Consider the following 14,434-nt stretch of genomic DNA (forward strand, 5'->3'; position numbering starts at 1 on the left):
CCAGGCAGAGAGCCAGTGTGTGTGTGTCTTGTGTGTCTGTGTGTGTGTATTCCTCGCTCCATCAAAGTGAGTGCAGCTAGTTATTTCTCTTCAGCAGCAGTGAGATGTGAGAACAAGTTCAGCTCTTTTTCCCGCGCTGGCTCCAGGGGAATTCATCACGTCTCCACAGCACTGCGACTGTCGGGAAGCAATACAGTTCAAAGAACGAGCAGCAAATGTGTTCTGCTGTTTTTCCCCCCCCTCAGTTGTTTGTCAGAAGTGGACTTGTTTTGTTTTTTCCTTCTTCTGACCTGATATGACAGTTTTCACATTGCTGCCACACCATGCTTTTTTTTTATTGAAACCATAGTGGATCCTGCACCTTTGGCCCTCATATATATATATTTTTGCAATATGCATGAAAAGGCAGGCATGAAACATAAGCAGCACTTCTAAAATAGTCATTTTATGTTCTTCCTTTCACTGCGAAAGCCTCAGATTCTCATTATTACCTCCACAAATGATCATATTCCCATTATTAGCAGTTAAACACTGTGAATGTATAACTTGTCATCTTGTACTGGGCTTGGCTGGAATGTGTTGATTAGATAGGAAGTGTCAATGAGTGTGAAGTGAGTGTCTTCTTAAAACTGTCACTGGTATTTTATAGGTTTAATCCTTAACGTGAACTAAAAATTCAAGTATGGTGTAAGTAGCTGTGCAGCATGTAGCAACACGCTTTTTACAGCAGCTATATGGTTAAATGTGTGGAGCTGATTGTGTGGAAACACGTGCGTTGGGGTTTCTCTGTTGTGGAGTACAGTACAGGCGAATACGAAGCCGGCAGCGGCAAGGGTTCATTCATCATTTAGTATCTTACACTGTTACAGACACTGGATACAGCATAATGAGACTGAGCAGTTCTGTTGAATACTTGGTTAGTTTTGTATACTGTTATTCTACCATCCAAAGTGTACAGTCATCTCACAAATGTGTACATTTATTGCACTGTTTGGAACTCTTACTATGTGCAATAAAAATGACAGTAAGGTTGTAATTAATGGTGACAATACCTGCTTGTTTTCTAGGCTCAGTAAAGTGTAAGAAATACATTGTCGCTACACGACTTTCCATCGGGGCTAGACGCTGCTTTTATGAACGTTATTCACAGTGCCGCAGGCTCGAGCTCATTACGCTAACTGCCCCTGTGCTTTAATGAGATGGTGGATGTCTGTGTCGTCTGCCCGGGTGGAGTGCAAGAAAATTAACCATGTCAGTTAAAGGAAACCCTAGGAGGTCACGGCTGCTGTTGTATTGTTGATTAGATTCGAATAATCTGGCCAGAACAAAGGATAAGTACAGTTTGTTTACAGACTGAGCAATTTAGCATTAGTTGGCTATATATTAAAAAGGGAGCTAGCTAAGTTAGTTATAAATAAGATTGTTTAAATGTATAATTCTTAATTTTGGCAAATATATTCACTTTATTAACAAAAGTTAGACAAGAGGGTCGACACTATTCTTGTGCCTGTGCAGTAAAATGTACCTAGAATGAGTGGTCAGTTAGCTTAGCTATGAGCAAAATCTAGAAATGGCAGGAACAGCTATCATGTCTTTGTTAAGGATAACAAAAACCACCTTCCAGCACTCTAAGGCCCTTATTGTTGGTTCATTTTTGCTAAATGTTTTAAAGATAGCCACTTTCTGTTTAGCTTTTTCCCCCTCGCCAATATACGCTAACTTAGCTAACCGACTGCTGGCTGCGTAGAACAAAGACACCAAACAGTGGAAACAGCTAGCTTGACTCCAAGCAAGGATAACGAAATCCACCTTTAAGCACCTCTTTATCTCACAATCTTGTTTGTTGATGTAAATTGTAAAAAAGTTTAGCTTTTACCCATGTATCAAGTATCTATGTTAGCTTAGGAGCCAGCAGTGAGCTAGCTAAGTAGCCTATTTACGGTCACGAACATCGTATCTAACCCTTGGAGTTTTGTAGAAACAGGGTAGACTTTAATGGCTTAAAATACTTTAAGCATTACATGTCATCTTACAGGCAACTTTTGCTTCTCATAACATAAGAGCAAATGTATAATTGTGTCCTAAAGCATGGTGTTTGAATGAAGCTTGGCAAGAACTAACATTAAAATTACCCTTATGCTTTCCTCCCATTTCCTCATCACACTGCAGGTGTCCTGCCACTGTGGCAGACGTCCAAGAATATAGTGTGTGTGTGTGTGTGTGTGTGTGTGTGTGTGTGTGTGTGTGTGTGTGTGTGTGTGTGTGTGTGTGTGTGTGTGAGCGAGCACACCAGCTCACTGTTAAACGCTCGGTGGTGTGTATCCGACAGTCAGCGAACACCTACAGTTCTCATTACCAGCGCAAAAAAAGCGAGAAAGAAGGAGTGAAAGCAAGAAAGAGAGCTCACCAGGCAGTAAGTGTGTCAGCGTGACTTTGTCCCGAAACTGGTGGCTGAGGGGATTCTGCAAATCCAGAGAGACTCTTCCACAATCCCTCTGTCTCTTCTCTCTTTTATCATTCCAGACTCATTTCTTTTCCTTCGTTTTTCATAAATTCTCCTTCTCTATAACCTTCATTAGTCTCTCTCCCCCTCTGTCTTTCCTCCCTTTCTGATTTTAATTTGGCACACACACGAGACTACAGATTCTAAAAGTGTTTTTGTTCTGTTGCACTTCCAACAGTGCTACACAATAGGACACCACCTGCTCATTATAAAAGTGGAAAATCAAAGGATGCTGATATTGTACCAATGCTTTGGCAGGGATAGAACAGGTGCACAATGGTAGTAGACTGGAAATCTGGACAAACTGTTCTCATTTGTCCCTCGATACTTAGGTGTTGTACTCTTTTTGAGGGTTTTGCACTTTCTTGTGTTTTGGTCGGTGAGTTCAGACAATGTGTTTGACTTTCAGCTGGCATTTGTTTGTCTGCTGATCAAATTAAGTTGAAACTTAACAAATTAACAGACTGTTTTGTCTCGTTTGTGGACCAGTTCATTAGTCAGTTGGTGGCATCATCAGTTCAAGTCTTGGCTTTTGTTAGACATTCATGGCAATGGCAAAGTTTAATAGAAAACTCAATACTTTCCAATGGAAATTTGTGATTACTTGATTCTATCACATGAGCAAAGTAAAACTAGAACCGTCGCAGTCAGCCCTACAAATGGGTAAGTCATTGAGTAACTGACTGACTGACTGACTGAGTAACTGACTGATTGAGTAACTGACTGACTGACTGACTGAGTGACCGTACTTTCACAGCCGAAGAGAGAGAGAGTGTCCCGACATCGCAATGGTGGATCGTGGAGCATATTGGACTTCACTGACGTGACTCTCTGTCTATAGGGCTCTGGATACTTAGTTCGGGGAGTAGGTGGGGCTGCTCCTCTGCTGTCCTCACTTACGTCTGCAGTGCGCACCTGCTTTCAAACACGTTGTCATTGACCTCATCAGGACAGTCCTTGTAACACATTGCCAACAAAAGCGCACATTGACCTGATGCGGTCAGCCACATACTAGGTTTTGACCTAGTCTTGTTTCACATCAGCTTCAATGAACACAGTGCCGACGAAGTAACGACACAGTCAAGAGAAAATCTACTATCTTGATTGACATTCCCTAGCATTGCTCTGGTAGCTATTGTGTTAGCAGCTAGTTTGCTAAAAGATCTAAAAGAAAGGTATCAGGGCCAGCCATATAGAGGAAATGGTAAAATGACTTATAGCGCTTTTCTAGTCTTCCAACCTCTCAAAGAACTTTTACTCAACATGTCACACTCGCATACTGATGGTAAAGTTTTAAGTGCCAATCTCCAATCAGATCTATGCCCATTCATACCCGATCGCTATGCCTTTGGGAGCAATTCAGGGTTGAGTGTCTTGCCCAAGAACACTTCAACATGTGACTGCAACAATCAGGGATTGAACCCCCAACCTTCCCACTGAGAGACGACCAAGTCTACCACTGAGCCACAGCCACAAATGGACAGAGCCTATTGTTTAAAAAGTATGTTGAAGTGCCTTAAACCTGTATTTATTCTAAAGGCCAACAGGGGGCAAGAACAAGACGGGAAAATTAACCTACTTCTCACGTAATGCATTACCTCAGAACACATTATCCTAATACGTTTGTTTTCAATCGCTAGTTTCAAGTCTTCTTCCATACAGCATGACGTCCATTTTTTAAATAATGCTCTCATTTGGAGAGATTGATGATAACAGGGTGTTCTCCAGGGCGTGGCTACCTGCGATGAAACTCGTTAACACCACACCAGGTCAACCAAGATAAAGACGTAACTCTGTGTATCCACACTGTTATCCAAATATGGTCACCCCTGGCTCCAAAAGAACTAGATGGCGATGGCGACGGCCAAACAGTCTATTGGGCCAATAAAGGCATTTATAACTGATTGATAGAGGCTACATGAGCAATATTAATACTAATCCAATCCCTTGTTCTATGTAAACTGTCATGATGTTGTTTTTATGCATGAAGCTTTCATGCACACCAACGCAATGAGTGCAGCCATTGGGACATCTCAACAAGTGCTTCCCCAACTAGTCCTGCCAGTAATTATTGGGTCGCAGAGACTCTAAAACCAAATATTTGAACAAAGACAGGCTGTTCTGTTGTGACTAGGCCTTTCAGTATTTCATATTGTTAAATGTCAGTTGTGGATGGATTGTAGCTATTTTGGAGTCATGGTAATGATTTCCACCCTAAATGGATATATGGTGTTTAGAACCGACCTGTCCAGCACCTTTCATTTTGAGAAAGTAACGGAGCATTTCAGAGGCCAATTCCAGTTTTCAGCCTGCAGGCCTGCCTCGCCACCACCACCAACACAGTAGCTATCTCTGTTCACACAGCTGCACCATTCTGACAGGACTGCCCGACCCCAGCTGCCCAGTGGCCACTGAGAGATTTATGACTCTCGTCAGACTATTTACATTCAACATTTCATTTGTGATTGTGTGTGTGTGTGTGTGCATGCACACTAACACCCCGGGGCTCAATTCGAGCTGTAGCAATTGCCTTTCCATGTATTTTGCTTGTGGCTGTGTTAAATTGTCTCCTCAGCCTCTGGCCCCCAGTGCCTCACAGGACCCAGGTGTTTTGTCCTTAAACTTGTACCAAATTCAGCCTTATTGTATCACACAACAATACAATGCAGCCTACAACTACACTATACAATAGTCACAAACTATTTAGAGCAGTGCTTGGTTTCTTTAGAAGAACATACATTAATTCTACATCATTGTGGCCAGTCTTTGGTGTGGGCCTGTCCTCCGGAGACAGATGCTGTGCCACATGTCCAGCCTGTTAGACAGCATGGATGGGGCTAGACAGACACCCCTCCACCCCGCCACCACCTATGGTGTCCACGGCGTGCCACACAGAGCAGAGGAAGCTGTGGTCAGACCCACACAGCCGTCACCTCCATATGGCCGCCTCAGACCTGGACCACGGCTTTGTCCAGATAGGGATGCGAAATATGTCAGGGGTATCAGTTGCATCTGACGGAGAGGTTGGAGGCTTTTTATCAACCACATAATCGGAGAGGCACAACACTGAGTGCCGTGTTTTCATTTCTCTGTGTCTGTCTCTGTCTCTGATGGGATTTTCAGCTTTTTCAGCAACCACTGACTGAAGTGACCTTTCCATTTTTTCATGCATTCTTGGCCCAAACAAGTTGTCTTCCTGTCCGTACGGGTCGTTTGGCGTGACCTTCTCACCTGTGAGTGTAATTCCACTTGACAAGTCTCTCCAGCGCACACACTTGCTTTGAAATCTACAGTATAAAAAAACAGACAAGACTGTAAAAAGAGAAAAGTTTTACGGTCGCACTTCCAAGGCCTAAAGGTACTACATAATAAGCCCCTAAAAATGTTAATCTAGCATTATGGAAATGAACTCTGCAGCCGCACACAGATCATCTGGTGTCTTCCATCATGGTTATAGTTGCTCGTTGGAGCACAGCATGGCGATAATACCACATGATTTAGAGGTGCATATGGCCTCGTCACCGGCGCCGTGGGTAGCACGTCTTCTGGTCGCCCGCCAAATATGGAACTAGGAAATGGGTGATTATTCAGCATTGGGTTAAAACCACTTCCTGCTGTTGTTGTATGTGTTTCCACGCAATAAAAATATGGAAACAATGTATGTATCTTGCTGTAAGAAATCATACATACATAGATGGTTTTTGTGTGTGTGTATGAGGGGGATCACAAAGTCAGGGGAAGCCTGGTCTTGTGTGGAGGGGGGAACAGCAACAGTCGCCGTTTCGCTTCACCAGCCAACGATCTCCCCCTGCGTTGGCTCTGATAAGCCCAGGATGAAAGCCCTTTCTGTGGGCAGAGTGACACTCCTCACCCCCTCCTCCTGCCTCCCCTTCCAGACAAGGCAAAAGATGCATTTACACACACCTAAACAGCAGCGTTAAGAGACGCCTATTTGCACATGCTGTGTACATTCACACAAGGTCCGTCCATTCATCAGCTTTACGGCGTGTTTTCCCGTTTTTTATGACTGTGTAAAAATGTCATTCAAGCTCTTAGCGCCTGACAAGAGGACTTATCAGTTGTTATCAGCCGCAAGCTTATTACCATGCTCGCCAATCGGCCAAGTGGCCTGGCCAAGATGATAGGAGGTGAAGAGAGGGAGGAAAGGTAGACGAGGGGAAGATAGCACGAGGGGAGAGAACCAGAGCGAGAAAAAAACGAGACGTGTGCCATCGATAAGTCCTTTAAATCCCTCCATTTTCCTGATTTAACCTCCCTTCTCTGCGAAACAGAAAGTCTCGCCCTCCTCCTCCTCCTTCCGTCACTTATCAGCCACCAGACACTCTTCCAAGTCTGTTCCATTCCACTGCCCCTGTCTGTCTTTCTCCTGCATGTCACTGTCTGTCTATCCGACTCATTAATCCACTTTGGTGTGACCCCGCCCTCTGAGGTCGCACGGGATTCTCTCTGCCTGTTGGAAGAAAAACACAGACTTTCTGTCATTCATGTGAGGGGAAGAGTCATTTTGTCAGCTCTCAGTGTGTGTGCTGTCAGCGAGTGACTGTAATACGGTTTGAAAGCAACCTTGTGCCAGAATAACCCAATAATACCCCTTATGGCTACATGCTGCAGGCTTTGTTTCAGCAGGTTAGACAGATGTTAGATTAAACCATCTGGAGCTGTTATGGATATGTTGCTGCTGCAACAAAAATGCACACGCACACACGAAAAATCCCTCTGGATGTTTTGCAGTTGCAGGGAAAAATGCTAAAACACAAGTTCTGAAAGATAAAACATTTCAAATTAGCATAAAAAGTCTCTCAGTCAGATCTTTTTTGGAGTTCTTTGGCAGGGACGGTGCAATTCTCATCTGATAGTAAATGTCAGTTATGGTATGAGGGGTTTTGATGCCAGAAAATGCTGTTAGCTAAATGCTAAATGCTAAAAGCGCATGGATTGTTGTTGCCACTGTCAAGGTTGTTTTGAACCCTTGGGGTGAATCCAGGGTCCAGGTGGTCTAAAAGGCGATTAGGTTACAACAGGGCGCTGGTGTCCGATTCCAACTTAACCAACTTGGGTTTTGGACTCATTAGGCCCACTCAGAGCCTGGCATCGAGTCCAGTTACAGATAGAATAACACTAAACCATCTGCATAGTCGGGGGGTGTGGGGGGTTATTGCATTTAGCGCGGGGTGTAACCATAAGCCTTGTGTTGATGTGGGAAATGCCCTCAGGATGGAAGCACAGCGGCTGGGTCTTTGTCGGTGGTAGTCTGAGGAAATGTATTAGATTGTGTCCTCTGTGTTGCAGCTTCATTATATCTTGTTAGGTTTTAGGAATTATGTTTATACAGACTGACTTGTGAGATTGTAGGGGCATGTTAGATCCATTAAAAATGCCTCTGTGTTGCTTGACAAGAATGTTGTAAGGTCAAGTTTCAAGCCATATAACTTGGTCTTCATCCGTCAATACAACTTGTCATCCATGATGGCTCAAAACTTTATCTCGATCGTTCAGCCTTGACCTTTGTCTTGGATAAGAGAGGAAGTGGACCATCATGAATATTTTGGTGATTCCAGTGGTTTGGGAAAGATCATGGTCTTGGAATAGAGACCACCACTGACTGTCGGACACCAGTCATTTTGCTGACCCAACCATCCACCCCGATTTTGCCCATAAATAGGCTTTGCTACTAAAACAATGTCACACATAATTCCAACAAAAGTAGCAGCCACTAAATCCCCTTCATGTACAACCAATGCTGTAGGTTTTGTCATGATGGCAACCTTCAATCCTTTTGTGGTTGACCAAAAAGTGCCAGATTTTCCAGCCCAGTATTCCAAGGAGATACTTCCATATAGGGCAGTTTTGCACCATTATGTCTCAAAGTAAGGGTGTAGAGGTCAAGCAGCTGGCTGGTCATGATGAAGACCACCGTTTGTATCACTATGAAACTTTTAGCCAAACAACCCTGACTTTAACCCCTTCCAAGGCCTTTACCACACTGTATTTTCATTGTGCAGAAATTGCAGAGAGCAAGAATTTAAAGTATAAAAGTATTAGATGTAAAAACAAACAAACTGTCATTTAATGTCAACCAGAGTTTTGCAGAATTGTGCAAAGGGGTTAGATGTTAGAAATCAGTCTTACAACATAACACTATGGTTCACAGTCTCACAAAAAAATGGTCTTGTGACCCATTTTAAGACACAGAGTCTTGATTTTAAGAGTCAATCTGTGATTGATTTGGAAAATTACCCGAACACGCTCACTAATCATCATCCGACTGATAATACATGGGTGGCGGATGTGATTAGCCATTCATTCAGTCATGTTGTACACTTGCACTCAGCTGCCTGAAACTGCGAATACAGGCCAAGTCTTGATTGAGCCGGGTGGAATGAGGGCTAAATTGCACCACCGTGTATCTCTCACTTAACTAACCAACCACGCTTTTGGATGAAGGTATTTTTCATCGCATTAAGAGCTCCTCTCTCTTGCTCACAGTTGGCCGGGTGTGAAGTCGTTTTTCTTCTCCACCAAAGGGCGACCAAGGAAGCTTCACGTTATGAATAATGCTAATGGCCTAGGTGCTTCCAGTGAGCATAAACATGCATCACTTTAAAATGAAAAAAAAAAAGCAAAGATTTGGTGGGTGGAGGGGAAAACTGTTAAGTTCGCTCTCTAGGCTTCTTGGAAAAACAACTTAATTTTATGCAAAAAGCAGCACATAAATCTTTTATTTTCCTGCTCGCCAGTAAAATGTTTTCGCTTTCCAAGCTTTAGCATGTTTTGCTAATTATGCCCCTGAATCCAGAGCTGGATCTTTTTTTTGCCTTTAACCATATCTGTGCTCATGTTAATAACAAAGGTTCATGGGTAGGCTGTATGCAATAAGTATGCATCCTTTTCTGAATTTAAGCTAATTATCCCATTGATTTATGGGGAAACTACTGTAGATTAACTCATTCCTAGGGGACTTTTGAGTCTGGTTTCAGCATTTACTCAGGCCCAGGCCAACCTGTTATCTTTGTCTGTGTCCTCACTTCACTTCACTTTGCAAGTGGTGTCACATTCATGACACTTTTAAACCACAATTTACCCTCAGCACTGCTGTTGTTCAGAAGTAGAATTTCTTCTTGATCTTGAAAGAGCCAGTGTCATCCAACGAGACAAAAATGAACAATTGCAAACCAATCCATCTCCCAGTATTTTCTCTACCGTGTCTGTGGTCTTCAACTCCTTGCCCATTGGTTACTTCTGACAGAAATCTTGGTTACAAATATAGAGTATCATCTGTCTAAAAAGCCGAATAGTTTCCTAAGAAAGTTGGGCATTGCAGATTGTAATGAACATTACTCAACTAGGAGAAACTTGCATTTTTTGGGTATTATTTCCAGCGGTGGATGAACACACATTTGTTGCACTGGCAGGTACTTATGGAAAAAGAATTGTGGAATCCATTTTAATGGTCGTTTTTTGACTCAATGGGATTATGAGACAAAGAGGAAAAATATAGCGTGTCTCCAACTAAAGAGTACGCGCTTGGATGGAGAATGTATGATGTTCAGTTTCCCCTCATAGAGGACTAACACGTAACCTCTTTGTGAACTCAGCCGTCTGGATGAATTATGTGGGTCTAATCGGTGACCCCCGAGAGCCTAATTCAAACTCATTGCTAGTATGTGTCAAGGGGCTGGAGGAAGGGGCCACTGTATTGTTCAGCCCAGCTCACTGGCTGTTGTTTTAATGGCAGATGAGAGATTAATGGTGATCTAATGACTGTGGGGAGGACACGGTGCAACAATAGAGTTCTGGTGCTGCGCAGGCCAAGTACATTAGTCAGTCAAGACAAGTATCTGCTTGGATGCACACACACACAAGCATACAAGCGTAAAATGTACACACAAACACATTCCTGGAATCCCCAGACTCACAAATGACATTCATATGTACAGACGCACGCAAAGTGAAAATGAAAGTGACTTCAATTGATTTGTCAGGAAAGAAGTTTTGCAGTCATCTTCCTTCAGTGCACCCCGTCTCATCACGAGCAAAAACAAACCGTGCTAATTTTCAATCCGCCAGCCCCCCAATGTGACAAAAGAAGGCTAATTTATGCATTGGCGACGTGGTGTGCGAGGAATAAGAGCGTGTCAGCGGGGCTGGATGCTCACTCGTGGATCCGTGGTAATTGTGATTTGGTTGCTAGGATGTTGAGGGTAATGAATGTCTTGTTGATGCAGTTTGTCATAACCCTGTGCCATCCATGGCTGCTTGAGGACACATTGCCTATTAGTTAAACACAGACACATTGGCCCTGCCATGATGTATGAGCCCACCAGGCTGAGAGCATTAGTCATTTTATGAAAGAAACTGAAGAAATCTGCCAGAGTACAGTAGATGTTGATTTAGATTGTGGATTTAACTAGACAGTGTGACGCAAACCTCTTGAACTTTGCCATTGGATTTTCACTCATTTAATCTACCATATTCACTCGGCTGCCATTTTCCCCTGATATCACCATCGGGGCTGGGATGTTCAAATGGTGTTGTAGTGTTGTACCACTGTGTTCTAAGTTGTAACACATAAATGTAGATAATCTGAAAAATCATTATCATTTCAGCGCTTCCTGAACATTAGAAACTTAAAAACTATGAACAGTGAAGATCTGCAGGGACATAGGGCAATATTTCAAAGCCAACCCATATATTTGAAAACCCGCTAGCTAACATAAGACAACAGCTAATATTAGCATTCAACACTTTTTGGCAAACATTACATTAGCTTGTAATTTACACCTTTCCTATTGTATCATGTAACACTGCCAAACCGTAATATTACTTTTTAGCCACTTCCTAGCTAACGGTGATATGAGCTAGTAAGTACCTAAATGCTAAGTTAGCTGTTGTCTGACTGCAGCTAAATGCTTCTAAATTATGTTGATATACTTTTTCCCTCCAAATTTTCTAGATACGATAAATGACTCGTTTGTCCTATATTTATACGGTAGGCTATGACTTACAGCCTGGAACACAGCAGTACAACTTACTTCATATTAGCTTCCCACCCTGAGGAAAATGGCTGCTGTGTGAATATTGTCAGTAGCATAGTCTAAGTTACAAATTAAAACAACATTTCCTGGAAAACATGGCATTAGCTCATTAGTATGCGTTTCCTATTTATCATGTAACACAAACGGTGATATAAGTATTTAGCCACTTCCTAGCTAATCTTAATCTTAGCTAGTACTTAAATGCTAGGTTAGCTGTTTTCTGACTGTTACTACTGGGTTAATAATTATGTTGATTTACTTTGAAATATTGTCATATTTCATTGTTTCTTAAGTTGCTGATTAATCTAGCAGCAGTAATAATAAGGTTTTGTCACACCACATATACAACTTACACCCTGGAACACAGCAGTACAACTTAACAGCATATGAGCTTACTGAGCGCAACAAAGGAAAATTGCTGCTGTGTGAATATTGTTAGCATACTGTGGTACAAATTAAACCGATACTTCCTAGTAAACATGACATAAGCTAATTTGTATGTCTTTCCTACTTAACTGTACCAAATGATGATATTAGTATTTAGCCACTTCCTAGCTAACGTTAATATTAGCTAGTAATTACCTAAATTCTAGGTTAGCTGTTCACTCTGAGCACGCAACAAAGGAAAATGGCTGCTGTGTGAATATGGTCAACAGCATACTGCTTTACAAATGAAAACAACTGACTTAATTGGACATCATGTGCGTACAGTAGGAGGTTGTTACCCCTTGAAATATCACAAGCACAAACACTGTTGTTGATCTATGAATAAAAGAAAATGTGCTGTAATCCCAAAAAGCAGAATACAAGACAAATCATGTTTCATTCCAAGGTTTTACCACTGGAAAGGATCTGTATTCATGAAGCCTAATTGAAAGGAAGCCACCCTTGCATATGGAAGAGCTACAAAGAGCAGGCAATGGGATGGTTCTTAATGCGTTCACTGGCAGATGATAACCTTTGATTTCCCCCCACTTACATCAGAAATGGCTGCTTGGAATGACAGTCACAAGCCAACAGTCTCTGATGTCTGCGTTTGTGTTTCTACTGCTTGTGTTGCTACACTGGGGTGGGGAAAGACATGTGCAAGAGCGAGAGACAGGAAAACCCTTGAGACAAACACAAAGAAGACATAGGTAGAACAGAAAATGACATACTGTCTGTTTTTAGAGTGCTTTGGCATTACAGATCCTTTTATACCCACTGAATCTAAATGAAATGGGCTCACTAACATTGACAATGACAGACAAAGAGGGGGAAAAAAACCTACACAGCTTGACAAAGACAAAAACACTTCAGAATTGGGGAATAAAAGAACCAGCAAGGTTAAATCAAAAATCCTTGAGTCATTTGAACGAAAATTGAGCAACATGCAGCCATTAAAGATCACCCATAAACATCCATTTTTGTTGCATGTTGTAAGAAATGGAACCCATTTTAACTCTGCATGTGGTGCCAACATAAAAAAACATTCTTTATAGCGCCAGTGATACAGTGAAGTACTTCAAAACGCTTTACAATGCAGTAATGAAAATAAACCGCTTTAGCCACAAAGCTCACGTTAGCTAGTGTTGTAGTATCGCAGAATTACGAAACAAGCTGTAGCCTAAATGACTAGGGATGTCTATCAGGATCCACATTTATTAGATGTATGTGTAATGAACTGCGGAATTGTGACTGTTTCCCATCTACTAGCATAAGCTGTTGGTCAGTGCTCAACTGCTAGCAAGCTAACAGTGCAAGAAAATGGCTATGTAGTGGCAATACAGGCAATCTTTGCTAACTTTTAATCACGCAAAAATAGAGAGTGGCAAAGAGTTCATTTATAGTTTAACTAAATAACTTGACAAAACATATGTAATGAAGCAAAATGGTGCTCCAGCCATTATAAAGAATTTCTAAAGGTAGTCTGGGAAATGTAGTCAATAACCTTTTGCTTAAGCCCCCAAATTGAGGAACCGAGTATAATCAGCTGTAGCAGCAAAGTCAATCTAGTTGAAGGACACTTCAGCAGTGCAGAAGCTTCATGACGACGTGCTTGGATGGAGGATAACCAGTTGAAGGACAGCACTCCAGCTTGTTACTTTTAACAGGCATTATTGAACAGGGACACGTTGCAAGCACTGTTCTCTGCTGTTGCTGCGAGACATTTCAAGCACACCACTCTTCTGCTAAAAGTTCATACATTTTTAACTTTGAACGCTCACTCTGAAGCTGAGATCTAAAGGCTAAAACATGCCATTGCTGTGAAGAGCGATTCCCAGAGAAAACACAGTCTAATCTACTTGCACACAGATACATCGTGATGTAGGAGGGATTAACCTGAGCTGGCTACTTAACACCCATCCCGACAGCAGCTATAAAATCCATGTTTCATGTTGTCATGCGGTCTTCGTCCATGCAGAACTAATTGGTTGTTTTTGCCTGTTTTGCAGGAGCCCATGTCTGTGTAAAAATGTGAAGGACACTCATAACAACTTGTACACAGATGTGGGCGAAGATGCAATCATGGGTGCAGACGAGCTCATAAATACAGGAAATATGGAACTCTATTTGGTGAATAAGGGTCCTAAAACGAGTGAAATCTCCTTGAACCCGTTGCCATAGCTTATCACACACACACAAACACAGGCGCACACCCCAAGCTGCCAACAGTGCCTCAAACAGTAACTCACATCTCTTACACCCCCTTCTGCACTCCTTCCATCTGATTTGCATTTTGGTTAACACTCTAATTGCCTCTCATTAAATACCTTGTCACTTTGATTAATTGGTGCGATACAGAAATGTAAAACAGCAGAGCATTACAATGCACGGGGAACAGTTGCTGATTGGGAAAGACGGAGGAAGCCTGGCTGAAAATGCAAAACAGCGG

General features: G+C 42.3%; 1 protein-coding gene across 1 annotated transcript in view; it reads left to right on the plus strand.

Moving 5' to 3' along the window:
- pdzrn4 (PDZ domain containing ring finger 4) overlaps positions 1 to 14,434 on the plus strand; it is a 34,946-nt gene that overhangs the window by 323 nt on the left and 20,189 nt on the right. The gene's annotated exons all lie outside the window — the stretch shown is intronic.

This window comes from Semicossyphus pulcher, unplaced genomic scaffold (assembly GCF_022749685.1).
Source record: "Semicossyphus pulcher isolate SPU_LCO1_2020_fin unplaced genomic scaffold, fSemPul1.0.p SCAF_20, whole genome shotgun sequence".
NCBI lineage: Eukaryota > Metazoa > Chordata > Actinopteri > Labriformes > Labridae > Semicossyphus > Semicossyphus pulcher.